Source organism: Podarcis melisellensis, assembly GCF_964234715.1.
Source record: "Podarcis melisellensis genome assembly, chromosome: 13".
NCBI lineage: Eukaryota > Metazoa > Chordata > Lepidosauria > Squamata > Lacertidae > Podarcis > Podarcis melisellensis.
In genome coordinates this window covers 44,356,114-44,381,065 of record NC_138545.1, presented here as the reverse complement: position 1 = coordinate 44,381,065, position 24,952 = coordinate 44,356,114, and the positions used below count along the sequence as shown (strand labels likewise).

Sequence of the window (24,952 nt, the reverse complement as noted above, 5' to 3'; positions counted from 1 at the left end):
GCTCCTGGGGGGGGAGAGAGACTTGGTTTCCCCACCCCCAGGTACGCCTCTTTACCCACCCACTCCCCTATTCATGGCAATGCTTCCTTGCCGCTTCCTTTAGGGAGAATCCCCGGGTCGTGAAGACCCACCCAGCTCTATTTCGAGAGATGGAGACCCTTACTCCTGAAGGGTCAGGGGCGTGCCTTGAAACGTGCAAGGGAGGCGGCGGCGGCGGCGGGGGGGGGCTCGCAGACCGGGAAGGGAGGAAGCCGAGCGGCCACACCCCTCACCCCCGTCCCGCGCGCACCCGCGCCGGCCAGCCAAGGGAGGCGCTTCCTAACCCCACCCACCACCTGTGCGCTGGCAATCAGCTGCGGCGGCTCCTGCTGTTGCTGCCGCCGCCCCTCCTTCCTCCTTTCCCCCCCAGGGGAAAAAACGGAGAGAGAGTGCGCGCGCACCAGCCGCCCCTCGCCGCCCGGCCCTGGCAGGCGCGTGGCGCGGGCGCATGCGCGCGGGGGGATAGCCCTGAAGAAGAAGAAGGAGAAGAAGAAGAATAAGGCTCAGGAGAAGCGCGAGGCGACCCCCCCTCCCCTTTTCTATATCCCAAACCCCGCCGCCGCGCGCGCGCGTGTGTGTGTGGAAGAGGGTGGCGCGCGCGCGTGCGCGCACTCCCTCCTCCTCCTCCCTATCTCGTCATTTGCTTCTCCCTTGATTGGTGAGGTGTGTGTGGTGAGGGGGGGGGGAGAGAAGGAACCAAAACAAAAGCGGCCGGGCTGACTGAGGAGGCGGGCGTTGTGAGGGGAGGGGGGGGGGTCCAGCCGTCCCCCCCGTCAGCGGCAGCATCGCCTCCCCGCCCCCTCCTCGCCTTGGCTTGTGTCTGTGTGGAGGGAGGAGGGAGCCGCTCCTCCTCCTCGTCGCTTTCGGGATGTGGTGAGGGAAGGGCAGGGAAGGCTCCCCACTCCCTCCGCCTCGCAGCCCCTCCCTCACCCCCCCCCCTCACCCCAGAAAAAGAAACCCTCCGGGGCAAGAGGAAGGGAAGGAGGTGGAGTTGCCGCGCCCCGGAGGCAGCCGGACGACGCCCCCCCCGCCCCACTCACGCCCCCCACCCCGACGCCCCTCAGGAGGTGAGTGTGGGATTGGCGAGAGGGGGAAAAAGGGTGGGGGGGAGCAGGGTGGGCGCTGGATGGGTGTAACCCAGGCGGGGGAAAGTGGGATTCTGTCACCGTCTCCCCCTCCCCCTCCCAGCTGGCCCTATCGCTCCACCAGCCTCGATGTGGAAGGAGGGGATAGGTCGCCCGCGCCGTCTGAAGGAGTGGTTGCGTGACAGCGAGCTCCGTGCATACGCGGGACGTGCGGGCGCGGATGCTTGGCTGGGCATCGCTTTTATGTAGATGCCTTCCCTCCCTCCCGGGCGGGCGGGCGCACCTTCGCGCGCCGGCCCGACACGCATCCGCGTCCCTGCTGCCATTAGCGATGCTCCTGCTACACGCGTAAAGTTATAGGTGGTATGTTAATCATCATAATAATCATCATGCCTTGCTCGTTTGCGGGAGGTCACTTGGCCGGCCGGGTTTAGTCGTGGCAGGGTCGCTTGAGGTGAAAAGCACCCGCTCTGAACGTACAGTCTTAATTCTTAGATCGGGGGCGAAAATGGGGTGGCGTTTTGACTGGGAGGAGGAGGATGTTGCTGTTTGGGAGCATGTTTTGCGAAGAGGAGGATATCCTGGGCTGCTGATATCCTTTCTCTCCTTCGCCTCCCCGCCATCCCAGTTTGCCATGGTCTGAGGTCATCTGGTCTTGCACGGTGTATGTGTTTGTGTGTTTTGTGCTTAGTTAGAAGTATGTTATTACAGGCGATGGGGGGGGGCATGAATCATCTCAGTGACTCAAAAGGGGAAGGGGTTGTGGTATCTTATGGGGCAGTGGAATTTGCTGACAAGTATTAATCTGGTGGGGCAGGAGTTTCTGGTACCTTGCTTTTTGTTTTGGGTGACATGCGAATGTGGGAGCTGTGGGGGGGGGGCGAACATCTTCGTTCAGTCTGCATATGTAAGAGTTGGGTCACATCAGCCTGGGTGTGTGTGTGTGTGTTCAGAGTGGGGGGTGATGCCTGCACTGCATCATTACTATGGGTTGTGTGTAGATTGGGGGCAGGGAGCAGAAAAATCCCATGATGTACCAGTATAGGCATGAAGCCCTTTGAACAATGATGTCAGCCATGTATAGAGAACAGAGGGTATATTGACATGAAGAGCATGAGAAATCTTTCCGCCATGGGCTGGAAGGTAGAGACATTGAGTCCATATGGGTACTGTAGGGTGAATGGGCATTATAGCCTGGTGATATTGAATTGGCAGTCTGTTGTTGAACTGGATGGATGGGTGGGTCTCTTTAGGACTTGTTGATATCAGGGTGACAAAAGGTGCTTGTTATACAACATTCACACTCATAAGCCTGGATGTGGTATAGCGATTACAGTGGTCCCAGTTGGTGTGTGGAGGGCGGGAAAGTCTATTTTCAGTATTACTGATGAGGTAGCAATTATATTGGGGAAACTAGTAATTACTTTAAGAAATCTGAATTCAAAACTTGGTGGCCAGTATTTGTATTGGAGTCAAATTATTCACACACAATAACTGAAAGTAGAGACCAGGCTAATAATATTACCTGTTTCAGTTGGAGCAGCACTAAAACTGTATTAACAGACGTAATAGGATATATTGGCTTGTTATGGTTGAAGTGAAGAGTTGCTGTTTAACATTTATTTACTAAAAGTGCTACTATGGATGTATTTACTATTTAACTTTACAAGAATCATGGTCAACTACTCTTCCTCAAACAGTGTGACCTATATACAAAAATGAGGACGAATCCCTTTTTCCCCAGAAGTAAATTCCACTGAAATGATGCCTAGCTTTAGCAATTTCCTCCTCAATTTTGTTTTTGTTTGTCTTATTATCAACTTTACATTTTTCTTTTTTCACTTTGAAAATACTTACTCTCCCCCCCCCCATACTAAGGAGTTAGACAGTTGGGAATAAGCCCCATTGAATTCAGTGGGACTTGCTTCTGAGTAAAGATGCATACCGTTTTGGGCCTGTTTGCCTTTCCTAATGGTCTGTGGCACTGAGCCTCCATGATAGTGGTTGCTTAATTCTCCAAACTTCAAGAAGGATTTCCCCCCCTTGTACTGTGTGCCATCTAAAGCTTTAAACAAATAACACAATCGTCTAATTTTGATAGATGCCACTATTTGAAATTATTGTGTTGCATATGTTGTAAGCAAGACTGTTTGGGAACAGTACTGTCCCTTGGGAGAAATGCTGAGAATTTATCCATTTTCTATTAATATGATGCTGGTGCCTAGGAGTTTGAAACATTACTTCCAATTCTGCTTTGGTGGGCTGCACTAGAAAATCTTGTGATGTAGAATTTGTCACTTATTGGGCTGTCATTTGTGGCAGGAGTTAGGGAAATAAAGTATAATTCCTTACTTTCATATCATTTTTTAAAAAATTAACTTGCATGTCCTTAAAACTGTTGGAATATAAGGGTCTATTAGAAGGAAATGTATTGGACACCATTCTTATTTACTTTCCCCAGAATTTAATTTTACCTTATGTTTAGCTTGATTTCACTGTCTTGAGAAAGGTGAAGAAAAGTTTAGGTTTTGGCCAATTTTGCGCTAGCCAGCCACTGAATTACTTTCATGTCTGTTCCTGTTGGGATCCCAATTTTATGTTGGTGGATCCTTGGGTAATGATATAATTTCAGGACTGCGAGCCTTATTTAGCAGTGTTGTTGTTACAAAAACCAGAAGAACCTTTAACTCAATTTTCCCATAGCACTGTGCTATAGGAAATGTCTGAGGTGGTTTGTGAAAAATTGTTTGCTATGCCTTACAGAACATGTACAGAAACATCTCACTGGTTTTCTTTGGTTTGCTGTTTGTCAAATAGTGATTTTTGAAACTTCAGATTTTCGGTACACTTGTTTGGGTTCAAAGGCAACCATTAGAACAGTTTGGTCTTGAGAGGTTTTTTTAATAGTCTGCTTCTATATAAGCTTTCATTTTGTAAATGGCGCGGTTCTACCCAATTGCATCTTTGTAGAATGTATTGCTAAGGTTTTGAAATTTTATAAATTAAGCTTTTACATATGAGTAGCTTTTATATCTTACTGCAATATTGGACTACAGAATGTGCATATGCTCCTATTCTGAATGTGAATATTTAGTTCAATGGTACTATTCATGTTGTGTGTCTTGACATATTTAAGGCTTTAGTTCTTCACAGGGAGGGCTTTGTATGAGGACTAATGGGTGGGGAAATTAATCTGCTAGAGTAGTATGCCTTTCAGATTAGCACAAAAAAAGAAGGAAAGCAGATGAATCACGCTTGTTGACATGTCATTTCACTTGTTCTCAGTATTTGCCATTTATTCATGCTAAAAACGCATTTTGGAATATCAAAATATGATTTTGCATAGACAACTAGAATTAAAGCAAAAACATCAATATTAAGGTCCAATATTATGTTTTAAGTTATTGTGAAACATGAAAATAAGATCTCATAGAAAATGACAACAGGATAAAGATACCTTTAAAAAGATCTGACACAGACACCAAAGTTCATACCCATACACGTCTGTTTGAAAGTAGGGTAAGTCCCATGGAATTCACTGAGGCTTTCTAACAGTCAGATAGAGGGGTTGCAACCTTCCTTTTCTTTGTTGATCTTTACAGCATTAGGTTTTGACTTCACTCATTTTTCTTCATATGTGAAGTAGGACAATTACTCCTCTTGGATTTCTGTCCCATCCTGTCTTAGAATAATAGGGTGAGTTGCTGTTTATTTGGTTAAGGATGAAGGATTCTGATTTGCACTACATTTGGACAAATTTGCAGTATCCAAGGTCTGCCTTCATTCTGTTTGCGTCTTGTGGAGGCATAATGCTCCCAGTTTGCCTAGCACTTGGCAGCAGCCCATGGGACTGCAACCTCCCTCCAGTCCCTGGAGTGTGAATTCCTGTCACAACTTAATTATAATTAAGCATCACATTGGCAGAGATGTACACCATGGTCAGGACTATTCAGCGTTCCCACTTAATGAAGATTTCAAACTGCGGTTTGAACCCAGCTCCAAATTATGCTTAAGGAAAAGCCCTAATTAGGCAGGTGGTGGAAATTTGCACTCCAGAAGGAGGGATTGGGAAGGGAGTGCAAGATCCATTCCTGAGCTAACTGGGAGTGTTACACCTGCATTTATTAAACATATTCATCAAAATGTATTACCCTCACTTTCCATTAAAAAGTCTCAAGGAAGTTTTAAAAAGTTATGAGAGCAGTAAAAGAGTGAAGCAGTAAACAAAAATTCAGATAAAGACTTGAATGCAATTAACAATTCAGCAGATTAAAGTTTAACCATTTTATGCCAATTGCTCACTGAGATCTTGAGTAGACCCCTTTGCATGTTTGGCCTCCCCCAAAATACATATAGTTGGGATTAGAGCTAGGGTGGGCAACCTGATTGTGGCCTTACAGATGTTAATGGACAACAGTCACCCATGAACATTGACTGTGCTGGCTGGAGCTGATGAGAGCAATACAGTGGTACCTAGGTTTTTGAACGTCTCTGTTGACGTACATTTCTGTTCCCGAACGCTGTAAACCCTGAAGTAAATGCTTCAGTTTTCGAACACGCCTTGAAGTCGAACTTGCCACACGGCTTCCGCTGAGCGCAAGATCCTGAGGCCTAGCTGTCGGCTTCTGAGTTTTCGAACGTTTTAGAACCTGAACGGTCTTCTGGAACGGATTGCATACAAAAACCGAGGCTACAGATTTCCCACCCCTGGACTGGAGAGTGCTTTTGCAGTGGCTGCCTATGGTTTTGGAACTCCCTCCCATGTGAGGTCTGCTTTACTTCCATGTTGATCACCTTTACTTTTTAGGAAAGCTTTTGATCCTTAAGTCTGAGGTGGATTTAGGCGCAGACCCTTGGGAGCATCACAGGGGGTATCACAACTATGATGTAGAATGAAAGGTAAGAGGCACGGGGCATCAAATTTTGGCATTGCACAAGGCACCACTGAAATTCGAGGCCTCAAGGTCTGCTACTGCTTAAGTATATGGAGTTCAGGACAGATAAAAGAATGTATTTCTTAACACAGTGCATAGTTAAACTGTAGAATCTGTTCCCCCAGGAGGCAGTGATTACCACCAACTTGGATGATTTTAAGAGGATTCAACAAATTAATGGAGGGGAGAGCTATTTATGGCTACTAGCCACAATGGCTAAGCGCTGCCACCATGGTTAGAGGCAGCAGCGTTTTTTAAATGTCAGTTGCTGAGGGCCACAGGTGTAGAGAGTACTCATGTGCTTGAATCCTGCTTCCTGGCTTCCCGCATGCATCTGGTTGGCTGCTGTGAGAATAGGATGCTGGAATAGATGGGCCATTAGCAGCAGCAGGCTCCTCTTATGTTCTTATGTTCTAATTCTACCATATATTGTTTTAGTAGAAATGGTTTTAGTGGATGCTTTCTATTTTTCCTTTCATATTCTCGGCATTGTTTTTTTACACTTGTATTATAATGCTTTCAGGGACGTGGGTGGTGCTGTGGGTTAAACCACAGAGCCTAGGATTTGCCAATCAGAAGGTCAGCGATTCGAATCCCTGCAATGGGGTGAGCTCCCGTTGCTCGGTCCCTGCTTCTGCCAACCTAGCAGTTCGAAAGCATGTCAAAGTGCAAGTAGATAAATAGGTACCACTCTGGAGGGAAAAGGATGTAATGGTTCTAAAGTAAATAATGAAACGAGCATTCTGTACATTGGTGCTTGGCCATTTCTTGACACACACACTCTCTCTCTCTCTCTCTCTCTCTCTCTCTCTCTCTCTCTCTCTTTCTCTCTCTCTCCAGTGGTACCTCGGGTTACATACGCTTCAGGTTACAGACTCTAACCCAGAAATAGTACCTCGGGTTAAGAACTTTGCTTCAGGATGAGAACAGAAATCGTGCTCTGGTGGCGCGGCAGCAGCAGGAGGCCCCATTAGCTAAAGTGGTGCTTCAGGTTAAGAACAGTTTCAGGTTAAGAACGGACCACCGGAACGAATTAAGTACTTAACCTGAGGTACCGCTGCAGATAAATAGGTACCATTCTGGCGGGAAGATAAATGGCGTTTCCGTGCACTGCTCTGGTTCGCCAGAAGCGGCTTAGTCATGCTGGCCACATGACCCGGAAGCTGTACGCCGGCTTCCTTGGCCAATAAAGCGAGATGAGCACCACAACCCCAGAGTCGGCCTAATGGTCAGGGGTCCCTTTACCTTTACCTTTATAATGCTTTAAGTTTCTCCGTGTTAACCACCTTAGACTTTGCTTGAGGAAGGGCAGATTGTTATTTTTCATTCTTGTTTATTGAGAATATTTCGATTAAAAATAAAATAGAAAGTGAATGATTAAAATGTTATAAATAAAAAGCTGATGGAGCAAAAAGGGTTTTATACTGAGTTGGAAGGCTGGCAAAGAAAGAACAATGCAGGCGTCTCTAGGAAAGCTTAGGTGGGGCAATCAAAACAACACTTTTCTGTGTTTTAACCAAAGGCAACTCAAATGTTGGTGGAATGCAAAGGAGTGTGTCTCCAGAAGATTATAATCAGCTGGTAGACCTAAAGGTATCATATTCCCAACTTGTTCAGGGCATTTTGAATTGGAACCAAAAGCAGACCAACAGCCACGGAAACTGTTGTAATAAGTGTCTCTGGTCAACAGATTGGCCACGACATTCTGGACCTCTGAAACTTCCAAATACTTTTAAAAACGTAAGACGAACTTGCGTCAGGCTGGCAGACCATCTGTTCCAGCATATTGTTCTCACAGTGGCCAACCAGATGCCCGTGGGAAACCTGCAAACAGAACCTGAGCACAGGAGCACTCTCCCCTCCTGCAATTTCCAGCAGCTGGTATTTTCAAAGGTAGCTCCACATGGAGCACATTGCAATAATACACTTGCAATGCATCCAAACCATGGGTTACTCTGTTAAAATCAGATTTTTTCCAGGAGCAGATACGGCTCATCTACCAGCAAAAAGGGGCAATTTCCAGTGAAAGATACACAGAGAGGGAACCTAAGCAATTTCAATTAGCAGGGCATTGTGACATAGCCACAGCAAAGCCACTATCTCTTTTGTTCACTTGCCAAATCTCCTGAAATGGTATCCAGAACAAGATCTTTGACATTAATCTTAATTCCTAGGCAGGCTTCTCAAAGAGAGAGGTCTCTAAGGTAACCTGGTCCTAAGCTGTTTAGGGCTTTAAAACCTATAACCAAGACTGCTTGTGCAGCTGTTTTTAAAAATGTTTGAGCAAAACTTTCCATCCCATAACTGGATTTAAAGATGTATTGTAATGTGTCTAGATAATCCATATAATCCTGGAAAATTTGGAGTTGAAACATCTCCCTATGCTTGAGCACCTTGCCCCAAAATAGAATATTGGGTACAGTCAAACCTTGGTACTTGAACGACTCCATTTTTGAACATTTCAGCTCCCAAACACCAAAAGCCATGAAGTAAATGCTCCCCTTTTTTTGGAATCCGAACGTCTGATGCAGCTTCCGCTTGAGTGCAAGAAGCTCTTGCAACCAATCGGAAGCGGTGCCCTGGTTGTCGAGCGTTTCAGAACCTGAACGGTCTTCCGGAACAGATTATTTTCGGCAACCAAGTTTTGACTGTACTTACTATAAAACGGGGGTGGCGCTGTGGGTAAAACCTCAGCGTCTAGGACTTGCCGATCGCATGGTCGGCAGTTCAAATCCCTGTGGCGGGGTGAGCTCCCGTCTTTCGGTCCCAGCTCCTACCCACCTAGCAGTTCGAAAGCACCCTTAAGTGCAAGTAGATAAATAAGTAAAGGTAAAGGTACCCCTGCCCGTATGGGCCAGTCTTGCCAGACTCTGGGGTTGTGCGCCCATCTCACTCAAGAGGCCAGGGGCCAGCGCTGTCCGAAGACACTTCCGGGTCACGTGGCCAGCGTGACATCGCTGCTCTGGCGAGCCAGAGCTGCACACGGAAACGCCGTTTACCTTCCCGCTAGAAAGTGGTCCCTATTTATCTACTTGCACCCGAGGGTGCTTTCGAACTGCTAGGTTGGCAGGCGCTGGGACCGAACAATGGGAGCGCACCCCGCCGCGGGGATTCGAACCGCCGACCTTTTGATCGGCAAGCCCTAGGCGCTGAGGCTTTAACCCACAGCGCCACCCGCGTCCCAGTAGATAAATAGGTACCGCTTTATAGCGGGAAGGTAAACGGCGTTTCCGTGTGCTGCTCTGGTGCCGGTTCGCCAGAGCAGCTTCGTCACGCTGGCCACGTGACCCGGAAGTGTCTGCAGACAGCGCTGGCTCCCGGCCTCTAGAGTGAGATGGGCGCACAACCCTAGAGTCTGTCAAGACTGGCCCGTACGGGCAGGGGTACCTTTACCTTTACCTTTACTCTAAAACCCTGATGCTAAGTCTCAACACTGCTTCTTTAAGGCTGGATGGAAAACTCCTTTTCGTTCCTCTTACCAACTTGACCAGATTAACTATGACTGCTTTTATCAGGAAGGCAGAGCAGGAAGAACACACAGATGGTTGGCCTTTCTGCTCCAAGAATCCTGTACACATCCTTAGGTCTGCACAGGTACTTAGTCCTGCCTACTAGTGCTATTGACTAATGGCCTTCTCTAGTTAACTGAAAATAAATAACTTTGGTACTGAGTGAGGAGGGACAAGTCAGCAGTGATGAATACTTCTTATAAAGGAACATGTTTTTAGAAGACTATGGTGATAATATGGAATAATAATAACAACTTTGCGTATTTCCAGGAGCCTTTTTTGTATTCAGATTTTCTTTCCTAAATTGAAATTGTTCACATTATCAATCAGTTGTGAATAACTGAGATGACTAACTTCTATGTCAGTGACTGCAGGAAAATGTGACTTTATATGGTATATTGGAAAGTTCTGTCTTTCTTTCACATGGAATAGAACATGGGTTGGGAACTTCTGGCCTATGGGCCAAATCTGGCCCACTAGGCTAGGTTCCTAATTTGATTCACAAGTCACAACACTTTTCCTCCAGCCTTCTCCACCTGTCATTTGCCCAATGTGTCATTACATTAGATATTAACATTAGATATGGAACAGGTAAAGCTGTGGATGCAAAGGAACAATTGGGAGCCTTATAGGGCTCTCCCTACTGTTCCTTTGCATTTGGTGCTGTTTAAATTTGATGCTAAATGCAAAGTCTGCTGCATTTGGCCTGGATTGCATCCACTTGGGAGTTTGAGCGGAGCCAACCAAGCAACACAGCTTGCATTCTGCACCAAATTTAAATAGCAGTGAATACAAGCTATGCTTCAAAGGAACAGTTGGTCAGGAAGGCTACCAGTTCAGCTGTGTTTCACACTGAATAAAAACTGCACTGCTTTGGGCTTGATCTAATTGGAAGGTCGATAACCCTGTTAAACTGTTAAACATGTGGAGGGTTAATCAAAATTGTATCCAGCCTGCTGTCTGAAGCAGGTTCTTCACTGCGGCATGAAAATAACTTTGGTTGGTTTTGAGATCCCACAGTTCAGTATTTATTTATATTTATAGGTATATGTATCATATTTTTTATTTTTTTATTTATATCCCACATAATTGTTTTGCAAAGAGCAACAGCGTCTCTTGTGCTGGAGATCCATTTTAAACAGGAATTCTTCTTAGCTTAGGATCTTGGTTTGCTTAAAGAAACAATGTAGTTTTGAGACTCATCCATTTTCAGATGAATTTAAGGTAAGGCTTTCAAGTTGTCACAGGTTTCTCTGAAAGCAAAAGCAATTTTTTCATCATGCATCCTTTAATAGATGTAATAATTTTGTGTACTGTAGTTACATGTTTAATGTCCTTGATTAAGCTAATTCACATAGTGGTAGCATAAAATAAGAAACTATGATATCTAGATATATATCTATACTTTAAATTTTATTAGCTTTCTAAGAAACATGATATAAGCATAAGCATAACAACTGGTTTCTCCCCTCCCCCAGAAGACCAGTACAGTAAATTTCCCCATAAATCTATTTGCACAGTTGGTCGGTGCCAGTCATTTGAATACTTTATAAAGTGATGCCATATTTTCGCAAAATCGTCTGTATCAGTTGCATCATGGCGTGTACTCTTAGTTAGTTTCTCAGATAAAGCAATTGTCCATAGTTTCTGTGATACTGTGATCTCTTTATTTAAAATATTATTTCACCCTTTTGGTGAGAAGAGCCTCCAAAGCCTCTAAGGAATTCAGCGGTGTGACCATGAATACTTATGGGTACTTTAGCTGAAGAAGATGACCCTGTTGTGGATGGATGCTTCCATACAACCTTGACGGAATAACATAGGAGAAACTTGTTAGAAAATCTAAAAAAGGAATGAATATTCTAAAGGCATGGAGGGGGTCTGGAGGAGTGTTACGTTTAGTTGTCCAGTTATATTTTGTTATACATCTATGAAAACAAATAAAATTACTTTTAAAAAAGTAAACACAATTTTAAAACAAATGTTGATACTAAATAAAGATTAAAAACCATAAAGCAATGAAACCAGATCAGTAGCAGCACATTAAGTATTATTATAAGCATAGGTAAACACCATGGAATTGACAGTTTATTTGAAAAATAGTGAAGATGGCAATAATTGAGCTTTCTTGAAGACAGGATGCCTTTGAAAAGACTCTTCCACCTGCCTAGCCTCAGGACTCAGCTACATTGGCAAAGAAAAAGTGCTTTATATGCGTTGTTTATGTATTATAACACTGTGATACCAGATGGCAGTGTAGAGTTCCATTTTTGCCAACCTGATTTCTCATACAAATTTTACAACGCATTTAACGAGTACCCAGAGAAAGGCCTCAGAAGAAGATCTTAATTGCTGGGTAGACTCTTGCTTTACACGGCACCTGAACTGAAAAGCATCTCTTGACTGAATTCGGAGAAAGTGTAAATCTTAAAGACAGAGAAACAATTTTAACTTATAATTAAGAGTCCATGTACCTGTAATATTCTGCATGGTTCAGTTTGCAACACCAGCCATAGCATAGACTCTGTACCCTGGGCAAGAGTCAGTAAGTACATTATAATTATTGAATGAGGCTTGGTCATGGACTTGGGGTTAAGGTTCTTGAGTTTATAAATCTGTGGTCTATACCTTTGCAGGCAAATATATTAAAGGATTGACTAGCGTGTCTGTGAATATTTGTGTGTTGTATTGTGGATTGACTGGTGGATCTGGCAAGCTACTTGCTCAGAAGAAATTGTTACTATTCTGCATTCTAACTGCAAGGATGTCATCTTGGTTAATATTTACGTATTTATTTTATTTATTCCACAATATTTAGAGATTTTAATAAAATCTCAAAGCAGTTTAATATTTGTCCACCCTCCTTTACTCTTTCTCACCTGATTTCTACATTGGAGATTGCATATAAATCATGTGGGGAATGACAAGTGATTTCTGATAAAGAAATCCGATGCAGGGAAGGAAATAAGAGTGAATAGATAAGAATACATAACTGACAGTTGAATACATAATTTGACAGTTTTGGCTATCCTCCCTCAAGAATTTTTCTATCTACTTCAACAGTCACTGTTTAAGGGAGTACGCAAAACTATGTTATAAAAATATGGGTGCAGCATTAATTTTCATAAGGGTGCCCTGTTAATTCTTTAATATTCTGCTGAGTCTGCTTTCTTCTTTCCTCATCAACATCCCTTTCTAACCTTGATGTAGTGTACTCCTGTGACCTACTTCCTTTCCACTCATTAACATTCTTGCTTATCATTGGCCCTTAAACCTGGACTTAAATTAATAGGAACAACAGAGCTCACACCTGAGTAATTGTTTCTGGTTGACAGAAGATTGATTTACTCTGTTTATATTTAGAAACTCATGTGTACCTCAGTGGAATGGAAGGCTTTATCAGAAAATCAAGCAAAACCATCAAGCAAAAACATAATGAAAAATTAAAATAAAAAACACATCCATTTAAACTAAGTTTCACAACTTTATTACTTTATCTGCAATGGAATAGATGGTTAATTAACCTACTTCCTTTTGCTTCCTATGTGCATTGCCTGCTGCTTAGGTGAGAACCAGAAAATACTGTCTGCATTGTTTAGGTCACCCTATCTTGGCACGAAACATCAATTCAGTGCTAAAACTGAACCTTGCGCCTCTCTGCCATCATCCCTGAAAGGTGTTTCTAGGAGACCATTGACAGCAGCACCAGTCTGCAAGCCTGTGAGTTTGGGGTCATTGAGTCCCAAGGCTTGTTCCCTTTCCATGGTGTCTTGGTGACATGTGAGGAATCATTCATTCTTTCAAGAAAAGGTGAATTTCATTGTCACTATAGAAATCAGTCAGTAAGTGCTTGATGCCAGGGATGGAGAATGAAAATCTCCAGTGATGTGTCTCCCCCCCACCCAAAAAAATTCTGAATTAGAAAATGTCCCAGAAAATTAGTTTAACTTAGAACAAGAATGGAAAGAAACCATAAAATAGGCAAAAGCATTAAAGCCATAAATAGTACTATAAGTATTCATCCGCCAGCAGTCAATAACAAGGAAATGTAATTTAGCATGCTTATATTACTTTTATTTAGTAGTACTCCAGGGCAGATTTTTGAAAATCCAATTTCTAAGTAAATTGTGCCCAAGTCCCCTAAACCTTTACATATGCACCCTTGTACATATTGTAATTTCTCTTCTGATTTGAGATGCCATATCATTTATCCTCTTCTGTCTATTTTGCCAGGGCACCCAAATGAAAGATTTGTAATCCCTTGTTTATTGGATAAAGTCTTGTATCACTGGACAGGTGGCTAATGTTTTCAAAATTGCTATACCCATAAGAGGTCAAATGATGGACTGTATTACAGGGACTGCATTAATTGTGTTCTGTATCTAAACTGGATCAGGTCTTATTACTGTAATTAAGGTATTGATTGATTACTTGTATTTAGGAAACAAAACTAAAAACATTGAAATAGCCAGGCTTGCCTAGTTTTTATTTGTAATTGGCATTCATTTGTTGTTGCTAATGAATTTAGGAAACAGATCTTTTGTGTGCAAAAAAATAAAGCAGTGAAGTTTTTTTTTTAAAAAACTTCCTCTTCACATCACTGACCGTAGCTCTTCCCCTGTCCAAAAAACAAAGGCTAAGGAGAGGATTAAGGCCACATTCGTTCTGATAGTCTAGTTGTACCTTAACCTGAACTGAAGCTCATAAAGTTTCTGTATGTTGTGTTAAGATATTGTAAAAAGGTAAAGGGTAAAAGGACCCCTGACCGTTAGGTCCAGTCGTGGCTGACTTTGGGTTGCGGCACTCATCTCACTTTATTGGCTGAGGGAGCCGGTGTACAGCTTCCGGGTCATGTGGCCAGCATGACTAAGCTGCTTCTGGCGAACCAGAGCAGCGCACGGAAGCACCATTTACCTTCCTACTTTGACATGCTTTCGAACTGCTAGGTTGGCAGGAGCAGGGACCGAGCAACAGGAGCTCACCCCGTCGCAGGGATTCGAACTGCCGACCTTCTGATCAGCAAGTCCTAGGCTCTGTGGTTTAACCCACAGCGCCACCTGCGTCCCTAAGATACTGTACTTGACCAAAATTGGGTGAATGCTGCAATCCAGTTGACCCAGTTGCAGTCAACCTGCTTGTGATGAATGTTCTCCTGGTCTTTGGCATAGCCTGCCACTCTGATCTTGACTTCATGCTCCTTATTCACTCTCCCTTCCCATTTTTCCCCCTTTTGTTGCTGCAGGCAGGGAGTAGCCCTCTTTCCAAAAGAATATTGTGCAACTCTATTAGAGTAAGCATAGTCATTGCCCACCCATCTGTGGGTTATCCCTGGTTCTTGAAGGATGAAGGCATAATGAGCTTGATTCTAGCAGGTTTAAGATCCTGTTTCCAGCAAGTTGATGATATGGCCACACCCAGCCATACTTGTTTATATGTCCTACAAGGAAGGCCAAGCTGCTAGCTTAGAGCCTAGAACACCCCCATCCTGCCCTTTAATGTGATATTGAGAAGAAAGACACAGCATCTATAACTCCTGGTGGAGTTGGTAGGACCCTTATTATCCACTTAAATCAGGGGAGTCAAAACTCCCAAGTCCTCTCCATCCCCCAGATATGTGGAATTAACCTATTTGCACTAGTGCTGTCTTGTAATAATTATTTTTTTGTCTTCATTGGATGACCTAGCTGTTCATTGTTTGCTCATTCACAATCCTGTTAGAAAGTGACTTAAGTTTCTTTCATATTTCCTTCCGTGTATTGGCCTCTGGTTGCCTAGATCAAGCTCTGCTCTATAGGTTGACGTCTGTTTCCCTTTCCTGCTCCAACAGCAGTTGGATTATTATTGTTTTTTCCACTCCTTGTCCTCAAATGGAATTAGTTCAGTGTTGGATGAATGCTGTTTCCTGGAGAGCCTTTCTTGGTGGCATGCCTACTGCTGCCATTGATGTCCACTGTCATGAAATACAGCAAGCTGGGTCTCTCCATCGCATGTGTGTCAGAGAGAGGGGGGTTGGGGGAGTTATTAGGTATTTCCCCCCCATTTTTGGCACAGCCTGCCATGCTGGTGTATGCACCTGCAGGCTTCACTTGTACTACGTGGTCTAAGGGGAAGAGAGAAAAATGGTGTTTTTACTGTATGCAGTTTCCTTTAAGGTACTGGGGCAGGGCTGGCAGCAGCCCAGTCAATTCACTTTCCCTGGACTGGGAAGAACCAAATATATCCTGGTCCAGTCTAACTTCCTCAATAGCACCCCTTCATCATTAAACAGTTTCCTCTTTGTAGGACTTCCCAGCCATTGCTGTTCTGCTGTGACGGAGGGGAGTCCTGAGCATTCTCCAGTCTTTCCACCACTACCTTGCCAAACTTCTTTTCAGTCATGCTGGACTGCAAAGCCTGCCAGTGCCAGACAAGCAGCAAAAACAGTGTGATCTTGTTTTTGATACTTCACCTAGAACAGGGTGGCGGATGGACACTGTAAAGCAGTCCTCAAGTATCACCTACCTTTTGGTGGCTCATCACAGCACTCTTGCCACTGTCAGCTTGATCTGCCTCTGCCTCTCATACCTTTCCAAGGAGTGGAGGTAAGATGCTGCTCCTTCCACATAGAATTCAGCATTTTTATTTTAAAATGAAAAATTATTTTGAGGTGAGAGTTTTGACATGTACATTTGACACACATATTCCTATACCACTACACTCGATTGTATGGAAGTGTTTAGAAAAGATACACTTGGGAGGATAATGTTTCAGTGTAAATGTGTAATATACATAACATTTTTATAGAAGTCGAATTATCGCTGGATTAAGCATAGAAATGATGACTGTTGAAATGCTTACAAGAGTACCGTATTTTTCGCCCTATAGGATGCACTTTTCCCTCTCCAAAAATGAAGGGGAAATGTGTGTGCATCCTATGGGGCGAATGCAGGCTTTCACTGAAGCCTGGAGAGCAAGAGGGGTCGGTGCGCTCTCTCACTCTCCAGGCTTCAGGAAGCTATCCGCAAGCCTTGGGAGCCCGTGGGAGTTCCCGCCGGTCTCCCAAGGCTTGTGGAGAGCTGCCTGCATCCTGAAGCCCGGGGTGCGCTGAGTAGCGTGCCCCGGGCTTCGGGCAGATATCCGCAAACCTGGGGAGACTGGCGCGACTTCCCACCGGGCTCCCTAGGCTTGCGGATAGCAGCCTGTTCTGGGGGCTCAGGCTTCCCCTGCCCCAGCCCCGCACCTGTGAGGGGGGGATATTTTTTTTCTTTATTCCCCCCCCCCAAAAAAACTAGGTGCGCCCTATGGGCCGGTGCACCCTATGGGGTGAAAAATACGGTATTTCCTTGGTTTTTGCACAAGTTGTTTCAGACATGCTTCTTGATTAATATTTGCATTCATAGTATGATTACTTTTGTGCACTGTTGACTTTTTTCAGCTGTACTATTCATGTAGTGATGATACATTTCTTCTTCCCTTTAAGCTGCATTCACATAATTGGTGCCATGTTGTTTATCTCCTAAACTATGTTACCTATTTCTGCAGGCTACAACGATATAGCTATGTAAGCAGCCTGAAAGGTGGTATTATTGTCATGGCAAAGGTGCCAATTTGTAGTAGCTTCAAAGTGGGTAAATTAGTAATTGCCGTACTAGTTCGTTGAAATGATACCTCAGTGTGTGACAGTGGCCACACCTCAGGAATGGCTTTGACTGGCCAGCTAAACCAGGCAAAGGTAGCCTATTGGTCTCAAACCCTCAGTGAGATAGAGACTTCTCCTGCATGTGAAGGCAGGCTCCAGCGAATTGAGAGGATGAGACCAATAGCAGGTCCAACAGTTAAGAAGGTGGTTTCTACACGATCTGTAAAGGGAAGTGAGGGGCAAATGGATGGCTGCCGAATGCTTGAAGCAGGGTTTTGAGCTCCAAGGCCAACTCTAAGGCAAGTTTCTGCTCTACAACCAACCCTTAGCATTTGTTTTTATCCTCTCTTCCATTTTATTTCTTAACTTCTTTTAGTGCTTCGTTTTGTTGTTTTAATTTATTATTTTATCTCATTGTTTTATTGTTCTAACTCCCCTAAACTATGAGGCTGCATGAAGCTGGGCTGGGCTGAGCACTGCTAGGCAGTGCCAAATGCCGAGCCAAATCAATCAACCTGGTAAGGCATCCCATCTTGAAGAAGGAAAACTTAGTTCCTAAACCCGCTGCCTTTTGGGTTATCTTTGGGAGAAGAAAAGGCTAAGGAGTAAACTCTACACAAATCCGGAGTGGAGTCCCTAAGGCAGTTGGATGGCATCTTGTATGCCTCCTTCCAGCGACTCCTGCAGCCAAGTTGGTGCCAAATGTATTGCTCTGCTTTCCTTTGGACCACATTAGTGAGGTTGAGAGCAGGATCTTGTCATCTGGGAGCCCAGGACCTCCATAGACAAGGCTTGTGCCCTAGGAGGGTTGCTTCAGTACTGCTAACACAGCTGTTTGACTTCACCTCTGGAGGCACACTCTATTGTCCCTTGAGACAGACTGATGCCAACAACAACAGCCTTTTAAACAGCTTAGTTTGGATCACTTATACCCTATCCCGAAAAGTGTTTACCCATGATGTAGTTATCAAAACTGATGGGGAAAATAAACTCTATTGATTTATGTTAAATCCAGACAGAATAGATTTCCTGTGTTCTAGATTAAATTGTCAGTTGACTTGTAGTATAGATAATATTTTTTCTTTGGGGCCTTGGGTTGCTTTGACATGCTGAAATACTGCTTGGATTTCTTCTGGGAAAACACTGAGATGACTCAAAGTCCACAAGCTAACCACGGTTTGTCGTCATGTCGGGTATGCAGATTAGTATGGCTTTCAAACCAGGATCTGAAACCCGGCAAAGCAAGCACTCACACTAAGGGCACACTTTTAATGTTGCCTAACAAAATGCCTTCATTTTAAGATACAGTAGCTTTAGTATACTAGTAAATACATATTACATTTATGCAATTTTAGAAGAGATTATCACTGTGAATCTTACAAAGTTAATATAGATTCTGAAACGGGTTGGAGAGAAAATAGATTATTTGCCAGGAAGCAGCACATTATATCTATTTCTCATTTGAGTTGGCTCTGCTGTCCCCTTTGCCATCTTGTCTTATAAAGAATAAATTTGCATGTTTGGTGGTAATGAGAATATGTCCATTGGATAGAATCCTTGGGATTTTATTATTTATTTGTTTTCCTCAATAAAAATGATAGAAAACCTTAGCCTGGTAAATGGATGGTAGGAGGGATATGAGTGTGTCCCAATGGTTTTTATTTTAATCTTGCACTGATACAGGACTGGATTTAAGCCTATTACTCAGATATGCTTCTGAAACTTTTTGATGTAACCTATTGGAATATCCAGTTGTGATTCTGGTGCAACAAACTGAACACAGCTTCTACAGTTCATATCTATTCAGTGTAAACGCATCTCAGAAGTAGGTAAAACTGATACTAGATTTAGATTTATCCATTGTTGTAACTGCTGGTCTTGTCTAGTTGAAGGTTGGAGGATGGATGACTGTTCTATGGAAGAATCATACTGCGCAATGATATCATTCACATGCTGGAGTGTGTAAAAGGGTTTGGAAAAGCTCTCCAGGGTCCAGGTGGGTTGGTCATCCTGTTCACTATTGCCCTCCTCTTCCGTGCTGGAACTTGATCTCACCAGTTCCTCCAGGTCTTCCAGACTCAAGGCCTGTTGCCCCTCAATAAGTTCCTCTTCCTCCTCCTGGATGAAGCCATTGCGACTAACTTGCCTCACCATCTTCATAATGTTCTCAGCCTCATTGGCAATGCCCGGAAATCCCTTGAAGTCATGAATGCATTTCTTCCACAGCTTGTGCCAGCATGTTTCAGGTTTCAGGCTTGATTGCATCCACTGCCTGCTTGATGTAGGTGACACAGTCAGCAGTGTTGAAGGACTTCCAGAATGCTATGAGGTTCAGCTGTAGATCAGCATCCATCATATTGATCAGCGAGGCAAAGGTGAGCCTGGTGTAATGAGACTTGAAGCAGTGAATCAGCCCTTGATCCAAAGGTTGGATGAGTGAGGTTGAATTGGAGGGGAGAAAGGCAACAGTGATGTCGTCGTGTGCAAATGGCAGCTCCTGTGGGTGACCAGCAGCATTGTCCACCAGCAGCAGCACTCCAGCCTTTTCTCCTGCAAGTAACACCTCACCTCCAGAATGAAGTGCTTGTGGAACCAGTCCAGAAAGCTTGGAGGCCTTCTTGTTGGCCTGCCAGAAGATAGGCAGCAGATTCTTGTTCTTGCCTTTGAGGACATGGCTTTTTTTTAGCTGTACAACATGTCCGGCTTGATTTTAGTGCCTAGCCACATTGCCTTCTCTGCTTTGTCAATATAGTCTTCTCAAGCATCTTCTTCCAGGACAGGCCTGTCTCCTCTGCTCTGAAGACCTGCTCTGGAAGGTATCCTTTCTCCTGCAGCAGCTTCTTCAGTAGCCTCCTGGTCTGTGGATGCAGCTTCACCAGCTGCCTGTACAGTACTTGCCCAGTTAAGTGAAAAAGCAGCTAAATGGAGCCAGACTGGTACCTGGGAATAATCTGCACCAGGATGGACCTAAAAGAGAACATGACAAAACACTATTTATAATCTAATATTTATTTATTTATTAAAAATTTTATTAATACAGTAAAAAAGATAACAGAAAAAACAGAAAACAAAACAAGAAAAAAGAAAATAGAATTAACATCTTTTAGTAACCATATTTTCTTCGCTTTTTGGACTTCCTCACATCTCTCGCTCCTGCGTTCCAAATTTGTACAATTTTAACCAGCAATTTATCACCTTGTTTCAATTCTTATTCTGTAAATTTCCAATATTATGTCCCTAACTTTGAATACTTTTATCTAAGTCTTAAGTCCCTGATTTGGGCATAATATTTATTCAAAATTTATCTTTCTCTTAAAATTCACTCATTCTCATATTCTTATCAACTAGCTTAATGGTGCCGTGATATTTTCAGTCTCGCATCCTTCTTAGCACTCATACAATTTACAATGTTTTTGTAAATAGTCCTTAAATTTCTTCCAATCCTCTTCCACTGCTTCCTCTCCCAGGTCTCGGATTCTGCCGGTCATTTCTGCTAGTTCCATATAGTCCATCAGTTGCATCTGCCATTCTTCCAGCGTGGGCAAATCTTGGGTTTTCCAGTATTTGGCGACGAGTATCCTTGCTGCTGTTGTTGCATACATAAAAAATGTTCGGTCCTTCTTTAACACCCTCTGGCCAACAATGCCCAAAAGAAAGGCCTCTGGTTTCTTAGGGAAGGTATACTTAAATACCTTTTTCAGCTCATTATATATCATTTCCCAGAAAGCCTTAACCCCAGGGCAAGTCCACCAGAGGTGAAAGAACGTTCCTTCAGTTTCCTTACATTTCCAACACTTATCAGACAGGTGATATATTTTTGCAAGCTTGACTGGGGTCATGTACCACCTATATATCATTTTCATAATGTTCTCTTTCAAGGCATTACATGCCGTGAACTTCATACCGGTGGTCCATAACCTTTCCCAGTCAGCAAACATGATATTGTACCCAATATCCTGTGCCCATTTTATCATAGCTGGTTTAACCGTTTCATCCTGTGTATTCCATTTTAACAGCAAGTTGTACATTCTTGAAAGTACCTTAGTCTTAGGTTCTAACAGTTCTGTTTCCAACTTCGATTTTTCCACCTGGAATCCTGTCTTTTTATCCAATTTAAAAACTTCTTTAATCTGAGCATAATGTAGCCAATCTCGCACTTTGTCTTTTAGTTTCTCCATACTCTGCAACCTCCAATTGTCTCCATCCTTTTCTAGTATTTCCCAATACTTCAGCCATTTGGCCTCCATATTGGGTCTTTTCAGAGCCTTAGCTTCCATAGGTGATAACCACCTTGGGGTCTTGTTTTCTAATAAGTCTTTATATTTTGTCCAGACATTAAACACTGCTTTCCTAACAATATGGTTCTTGAAAGTCTTATGAATTTTAACCTTGTCATACCACAGATATGCATGCCATCCAAAAGCGTTATTAAATCCTTCCAAATCTAAAACATCAGTGTTTTCAAGAAGCAGCCAATCTTTCAACCAGCAGAAAGCTGCTGATTCATAATACAACCTTAAGTCTGGCAGGGCAAACCCCCCTCTTTCTTTTGCATCAATTAATATTTTAAACTTAATTCTGGGCTTTTTGCCCTGCCAGACAAATTTAGAGATATCTCTTTGCCACCTCCCGAAACACTCCATTTTATCCACAATCTGTAAAGTCTGAAACAAAAACAGCATCTTTGGCAATACATTCATCTTTATAACAGCAATTCGGCCCGACAAGGAAAGTTTCAATCTTGACCAACTTTCTAAATCCCTTTTAATTTCTGACCAACACTTTTCATAATTATCCTTAAATAAATTCAAGTTCTTGGCTGTTATGTTCACCCCTAGGTATTTTACTTTTTTAACCACTTTTAACTCTGTCTCTGTCTCTTTCTGAAACCTTTCTGATTCTGAAGATGTCAAGTTTTTTCCCAATACCTTAGTTTTTTGTTTGTTTAATTTAAATCCCGCCACCTGACCAAACTCATGAATCAATTGTAATGCCCTTTTCGTACTAGATTCTGGCTCTTGTAAGGTCAAAACTAGGTCATCTGCAAAAGCTTTAAGTTTATACTGTTTCGCTCCGACCTGAATTCCTTCAACCAACCGGTCCCCCCTAATCATATTCAAGAGCACCTCCAGGACCGAAATGAATAACAAAGGGGAAATAGGGCAGCCTTGTCGTGTTCCTTTTTCAATTTTTTCTTCCATCACCACATTGTTAACTATCAATTTAGCCTTTTGTTCTGAATAGATCGCGTCTATCCCATTTTCAAATCCCCGTCCCACCCCCATCCCTTTATAATCTAATAAAGGTAAAGGTACAGGTACCCCTGCCCGTACGGGCCAGTCGTGTCCGACTCTGGGGTTGCGTGCTCATCTCGCTCTAGAGGCTGTGAGCCAGCGCAGTCTGAAGACACTTCTGGGTCACGTGGCCAGCGTGACGAAGCTGCAGCTGGCGAGCCAGCACCAGCGCAGCGCACGGAAACGCCGTTTACCTTCCTGCTATAAAACGGTCCCTATTTATCTACTTGCACTTAAGAGTGCTTTCGAACTGCTAGGTGGGCAGGAGCTGGGACCGAATGACGGGAGCTTACCCCATCGCGGGGATTCGAATCTAATAGTCTATCTATTATAATCTAATAGCTCTCAACTAAAACCACACATCATCAGTGATCTGCAGCCCATCCTGAATAATCACACTTCCCTCTCTCACAGGCCTTGAGTGTTAGGTCTGTACTTGCTTACAGACAATGCCCAGCCTAAAACAGGCATTTGCTATCAGCAACAGGCCATATATCAAGAGAGAAACAGAGAAGCCAGCCTTGCAGCAGGCGGAGATACCAACTTTATCCCCGTATCTTGCAGGCAACACTATTACAGGGCTTAATAATGTCAGCCACATCAGTGGTTTCTGTGTGTGCTCATCTACTTGCCATCATCTCCCAGCAGTGCCTTTCTGCATTCTATATAGGACAAAACAATCCAATTTCTATGCAAAATAAGAAGTAGACTTCAGCCTAACATTAGAAATAGCAATATGCAGAAACCAACCATTTCATTATACCTGAACACTGATTTTAAGGTGGTCATCCTTGAACAAAGGAACTTCAGAGGTAAACCCTAGTCTGAATTATAATTTATTGGGGAATTAATTTTTGTCACTTGCAGCTTGAATTGAGATTAAGGTTTGTTTGGTTTTTTAAAAAAAAATCTACATGTGCTTGTTTATTAGCTTACCAATGCCAGGATGTTTGTGTTCTCAGCAACAGTGCTGTGGCAATCGGTCATTGCTTTTAGAAAACTGTTGCTGTCTGTTACTTTTGCATTTCATTTCCCTCTTACCTCACTCTCTTACATTCCACCTCCCCTGGTCATTATCTGGCAATTTAGGAATACAATTCATGCATCTGATAAATAATTATTATTTTAATTTCTATACTACCTTTCTTCTGAAGCTCACATGGTGGTTTACAGTATATTACACAAAAATACACATCATAATAACAAACCAAAACAATGTCTCCTACAGTTTAAAAGGTCATAGATTGTTTAATTAGCCAAAGGCCTGGGAGAAGAGGAATGTTTTTACCTGGCACCTCCCTGGGGAGAGCATTCCGCAAGCGAGCGGGGAGCCACCACACAAAAGGCGCTTTATCATGTTGCCACCCTCTGGTTCTGTCATGGAGGGAGCACATGTAGAAGGGCCTCATACGATGATCTCAGGGTCCAGGTTGGTTTATATGGGGAGAGGCAGTTCATGAGGTATTGCGGTCCTGAGCTGAAGGGGACTCTAGTCCACAAATGCTTATTTCATAACATTTTTTTTCTTAGTCTTTAAAATGCCACAGGATTCATTGAGTCTTCTTTTTAAGCCTGACTTGCATGAATCCAGGAAAATCTAATATAAAATAATGCTTGATTTACCACTCCTTTTTAAAGTACCAGGAAGCAATATTCACAATGGCTGTTAAAAGCTTATTCAGCATAGCCGGAGAAGATTTCACAAACCAGATTGGGCGGGGATTGAGTGAACAAGTGTGGAGCCTCAGAATTCCAAGAAATGTGTCCACATATTTGTGCAACAACAGTTGCACCCCTTCTTAGTACTGCATGAACTATGATATATTATTGGAAGCAGGTATAAGTGGTTTAAGCTGCAAAATGTTTAGCAAATTGGTCACAGTGACAGTACTTCCCAGGAGTGGGTGCATGTGATAACAGTTTACACACACACACACAAACACACACAAATTGACCAATGCTGAACAGAAACAGTGGTGGCAGAGTGTTGCTATTTTTGCTGTCATCACTGCCACATTGTAGGCTCTGTGAAAATATACCAGATTTTCTGAATTTCTATGAATTCTGGTAATTTTAAGATCTTCAATATATTTATCACATAGTTTTCATAAATAGGATAACAAAACACGCCTACTTTTTCTCCACAAATGCACAAATCTTATTCCGACGAATTTTCCTGTAATTTCTATCTATAAATGTCAAGGGCATTTCTTAGAAGGGCAGTCTGATTCCCCCCCCCCTTTTAAAGATGGAAAAGCATGAATACCTTTGCTGACAGTGATCCATTTTGTAGTAACATTAGAAAGCTCTATTTTATATTCTTTTCAAGTCTAGATCAGGTGCAAAAATCTTTCCCTTTAATTGTTTTTTTGACCTTCTACTTAGAAGATGATATTATCTGGTCTTGTGACAAATTATATTCTAGCATTAACTTCTCACACACCAGTGTCTAATATAATGTATCTGTTTGTTT

At 43.1% G+C, this 24,952-nt stretch overlaps 1 protein-coding gene across 1 annotated transcript in view; it reads left to right on the top strand.

Annotated features, from left to right (window-relative positions):
- The first annotated feature begins 524 nt into the window (after positions 1-524).
- Positions 525-24,952, top strand: part of TANC2 (tetratricopeptide repeat, ankyrin repeat and coiled-coil containing 2) — a 197,735-nt gene continuing 173,307 nt past the window's right edge. Inside the window, exon 1 of the mRNA XM_081883745.1 lies at positions 525-702. The gene's annotated coding sequence lies outside the window, so the exon portion shown is untranslated. The remainder of the gene's footprint in view (positions 703-24,952) is intronic.